Below are 5,258 nucleotides of genomic sequence, written 5' to 3' on the forward strand. Positions count from 1 at the left end.
TTGGGGGGTTGGGGTTTTTTGTTTTTGTTTTTTTAGGGGGAGGGGGGTACCCCAAAGAAGCAAACCTATTTGCTTTCTACCTATCTTACAATGTGTTTAGTAATACAGTATTGAAGATCTTGACGATCATCTTTTTTTTTTCTTTTTTTTTTCACAAAGTTTGGATGAATCCAACTTCCTTTGGATAATCAGCATTACATGTGGTGGCCAGAGTTACTGGTGAAGGTATCTGAACTCATGTTGTTGTTTTTTTCAGCAGTTGACATCACAGTCCTTCATTGTCTTACACTTCATGAATTGAATCTGACTTTTCGCACACACACACACACACACACATGCACATGCACTTGCTCTGTCTCTGTCACTCTCACAAAACACTCGCATGAACATACACATACCTGAGCACATGCATGTGAGAGCACACCCACATGCATGCATGCGCACACACACACACACACACACAACACACAACACACACTAACCCCTTCAATTCCAGAGCAGGGAAATCTCACATTGACTGTCACAGCAGCGCTTTGTGACTGCTGACTGGGAAAGAAGAAGGTAACTCAGTCCTGCAGAAAGCTGCCACTCCCACAGCTCTCTTTGCTCTCAACTGCTCTTTATCACCTCTAAGTGTTGTTGTTGTAATAAATGCTTGAAATTCCTCATTCTGTGTTAATCTTATAGAGAAACCTAGGATAGTCTTTCAAGCCCTAATCAGCGTGGTATATATAGCAGGCATCCCCCCCCCTCCCCGAACTCCTCCCACCCCCCTTTTTTTTTAATAGATGTGGTATATATATATATATATATATATGGATCAGTCTGTTTGCTTTGACACCTGTTTGAAACTGCAAAAGTTTTTATTTAATTTTTTTATCTTCTATGATAGCCTTATACACAGTGGAATTTGTGTAGAACAGGAGACACCATGCATATGATGAATTGAGGGGGGTTTTGCTGGGTTTTGTTTATGTGAATTGTATATATATATATATATGTGGAATACTGACTCAGAATGGTACTGGTTTGGAGGTTTTTTTTCGTGGACTTTGGGTTGGTTTGAAGTTGATCATTGGGTCAGTGTTACCATTTGCCTCTGTAATTAGTTTGAGCTGTGCGTGTGCATGTGTCCATGCGTGCAAGAGTGTGTGTGTGTGTGTGTGTAAAATTTGTTACATAATTCATCATTGTCAAAAAAAAACACTTTTTTCTTTTCTTTTTTTTTTTTTTTACCGGAGATGGCAAGAGTGTGTTGCACACTGCCGAAAACATTTGAATAGTTTGAGTGTTTGTGAGTCTGTCTCTTTCTGAGTCGTTTGTGAGTGTTTGTCATTCTGGCCGTCTTTTCCTCTCGTGTCAGTCTCTGTCTCTGCCCTTTCATATCTGTCTGTTGTCGGTTGTTGTTTTGTTTTTTGTTGGTTTTTTCTATGTTTATATCAAGCATATATTATTAGTCTTGTGTCATGCATGTAAGTGAATATATATATACACACTTGTGTACAAATCCAAGTATTAAATGGGGAGGTAGACATGCCCAGAATGGAATGGAAAAGATTGATATTTACTCCTTGAAAATCAGCATTTTGTATCATTTGAGGTATAGTGGTTTTTGAAGGGGAGTGCTCATACTACAGATGTACCTCCCAGGTAGTGTTTTTACCTTTGTGAAATGATGTGTTTGTTTTGGATTTTTTTTTTTTTTTTTTTTTTTAAATACCTTTGAAACCTTGTTATAACTTTGACAATAAATTGTAATCAAATGGAGACTGTGCTTTATTTACATCCATCTTTCTCAGGTTTTATTTTCAACTGGATATGTGACTGTGAAAGATTTTTTATATATATCAGTGTTTAAATAGATTTGAAAGAAGTGTTTGAATTCCGAACACAGGAATTTTTTTATTAACCAAAGCTTTAACTTTGTCTTCTTTTTTTTCTTTTTCTTTTTTAAATCTGTGTGCATATAGAGTACAGGTATTTTGTACAGTTTTATAAGGACAGTTTGTCTTTTTTAGATTTTATTTAGAATTAAATTTAATCTTTGTAGATGTTAAGTACAGACATTTTACGATATCTGTAAGGATGGTTCATCACAGGAAAATGAATCCTTTGGTGTTTCATTGTTTTGTTGTTTTTTTTTCTTTTTTCTTTTTTCTGAAGGGTTCTGATGTCTGGAGTCTTGGGCATCTGAACATGATGAGACGTGATGATTTTGTCATTCCCATGTGTTCGTCTGATTATCGGCTTGCTCTTTGCACTGTGTGTGCCAGCGTTTGAGCAAACGTAGTTTAGTATTCCTGTGGTCAGCTGTTTGTTCATATGTGTTGTTGGAGTACTGTAGTGCAGTAGAAGTACATACCTACATGTATGAAAATGAATGAAGATTGTGGTATAGTTGTGCAGGCACAGATGTGAAGTATGTTTGCATGCATAATTTTTGTGTGTGTGTGTGTGTGTCTTTTCTGTTCTTTCTTGTTCAATTTATACAGAATAATGATTTGACACCTTTTCAACCAGGTCATCTATAAACAATAATAGCTATTGGACACCTGTTCAGCCAGGTCATCTATAAACAATAATAGTTGATTTGACACCTGTTCAACCAGGCCATCTATAAACAATAATAGTTGATTTGACACCTGTTCAACCAGGTCATCTATAAACAATAATAGTTGATTTGACACCTGTTCAGCCAGGTCATCTATAAACAATAAGTTGATTTGACACCTGTTCAACCAGGGCATCTATAAACAATAACAGTTGATTTGACACCTGTTCAACCAGGGCATCTATAAACAATAACAGTTGATTTGACACCTGTTCAACCAGGGCATCTATAAACAATAATAGTTGATTTGACACCTGTTCAACCAGGTCATCTATAAACAATAACAGTTGATTTGGCACCTGTTCAGCCAGTGTCTGGAATTGTAAGAATGGGGATGTTTGTGAACCTAGCTTTGGGTATGATACTTGTCTTCAAATGTTCAGAATATGCTACAAAACGAGCTTTAAATATGTTTGCAGGAAGAGGAGAGGAGTGCTGTGTGAAGGGAACAGGACCAGGTTTGTGCTCAGTGTGTCAGGGAGAAAAAAACATTTTTCTTTGAATCCAGAAGACTGGTGTGTGTGTGTACGTCAGTTGTTGTTTTTTTTGTTAGCTTGATTGATTCTGACGATAGACGGCATTGGTTCTGCGATGGCTGGATTTGGTTCTGCGATAGATGGAATTGGTTCTGCGATAGAATTAGATCTGTGATAGATGCAAGTGATTCTGGGATAGACAGAATGGGTTCTGCAATAGTTGGAGTTTGTTCCTGCGATAGACAGAATTATTCTGCAGTTGATAAAATTGATTCAGTTATAGATGGACAAAAGAAAAGCCTGTGCACTCTCATGATGAAAGGGTTGCGAAGATAATGTTTTAACACAGGGACAAACTGATTAACATGTGGAGTCATTGAGCAGCTGCCAGTGTCAAGCAGGACCAGTTACACAAGTAAATCATGTGATAGGACAGTGAGTTATGTGGATAATAACAGCTGTTTTCAGGAAATGGTCCTTTCTCTTTTTGTAATCTTAAGTTGCAACCACATAATCATTTCAGAGCTTTGTAAGCGTTAGATTAGACAGTAGTCTCCATTCCGGAGGACATTAGCAAATCAAATCTAAAGCGATGTGGATGATTAAAATATTTGGGCTGAATATATTTCACCCTGAAGTCGTGAAGAGCAGGGCAGCAAAGCATAATATGAATTTCATCTTCCTCACAATCATGGTGTTGACGACATAGCATTTTGTCAGCTCTTCTGTCACAGAATCTAAAGCCAGGACAGGCAGTGTCTGAAACACCAGGCTTTGTCAAAGCACATTTCACATATCTGTTCATTACAATTTCAGTACATGGTTCCACGTGGATGGTAGTCTGTATTCAGCAAATCTGCTGTTGTTCTGAAGGACCAGCTTGGCTAACACTGAAGAGACATCCACAATGGATGCATATCTGTGGCAGTGTTTGAAACTCGAGGAACAACACAGATACAGATGTTTCAGCCCTGACAGAGACACAGAAATGAAATGCTTTTGTGTTTTAGAATCAGAGCAAGGACATTTGTAAGTTGATGCCAGGTGCAGTGCCAACCTTCATAATCAGGAAAATAATGTAAGAATTTGGCGCTGCGGTGTGGTTTCTGCAGTACTGAGGATGATGGTGTGAGGGGATTTAACATACTGGCCGTCAAGTCACAGTGTGGGGGACAGTTGTGTTGGGATTTAAGATGTTGGTTGTCAGTGGGGATAGTTGTCTTGGTATTTTAGATGCTGGTTATCAAGGTAGGTAGATAGGATTTAAGATGCTGGTTATCAAGGTAGATAGGATTTAAGATGCTGGTTATCAAGGTAGATAGGATTTTAGATGCTCCATGGCAGCCTGACAGATGGACTTCGGAAGTGATTTTTTTAGATTTTTTTTATGTTACTGTGTGGCAGCAACCGTTCAGAGAACAGGTAGTGAGGGTTTTCAATGTGGTCGTTGTGTTGTGAAGTTTTATCCCAGTTGTTCACGTACCATGGTGCCTGCACAACACTTCTTGTCTTAAAAGTTTATTCTTGTTGGCCTCGGTCGAGACGTCGGCCATGTTCTCTGCAGGGATATTTGGGTATATTTTACAGATATACACAATACATCTGTAGCTGATATCAAAGCATTTATGTTGTGGCGACATTTCAAAACTCAATCGTATTGTTGACTTTGTGGACAACTTTTGTATGCAGTGGTGACTTGTACGTGTGGAGATACTGTAGTAGCGTTGGGGGTGGGGAGGGTACCAGTGTTTTCTGTACTGCGGTTTGTTTGTTTTTGGTGGAGTTGCGTATTGTTTGTGATTGGGGGATGTTGATGCTGTAGAGAGGATCCAGAGTTGGTAACAGATTGCAGACACAGCGCTGTCAGTGTCGACTACATTGTGAATCATCGTGTCTTGCCAACAGGAATAAAAATTATATCTGTGTCAGAGGCACGTGTGTGTGTGTGTGTGCGTGCGTGTGTGTGATATAGTGTCTGTGAGTGTACGTCTGAGTGTGTATGTGTATGATTGTGTGTGTGTGTGTATGATAGTGTCTGTGTGTGTGTGTGTGTTCATAAAGAAATGCATGTTTTTCTTTACAGAATTTTTTCTTGGTACAGTTGTGTGATAGTATTGTAGTTTTCAGCTCTTCAGATACCTGTTCAGTTCACACTCACACTTTATATATAT

At 38.6% G+C, this 5,258-nt stretch overlaps 1 long non-coding RNA gene across 1 annotated transcript; it reads left to right on the top strand.

The window, feature by feature from the left end:
- The first annotated feature begins 833 nt into the window (after positions 1-833).
- LOC143289451 (uncharacterized) lies at positions 834-5,017 on the top strand. Its single transcript, XR_013056248.1, has 2 exons — positions 834-4,335; positions 4,371-5,017. It is a non-coding gene; the product is annotated as an uncharacterized LOC143289451 (long non-coding RNA).
- The last annotated feature ends 241 nt before the right edge of the window (positions 5,018-5,258 follow it).

The sequence above is a fragment of the Babylonia areolata genome, chromosome 14 (assembly GCF_041734735.1).
Source record: "Babylonia areolata isolate BAREFJ2019XMU chromosome 14, ASM4173473v1, whole genome shotgun sequence".
Classification (NCBI taxonomy): Eukaryota; Metazoa; Mollusca; class Gastropoda; order Neogastropoda; family Buccinidae; genus Babylonia; species Babylonia areolata.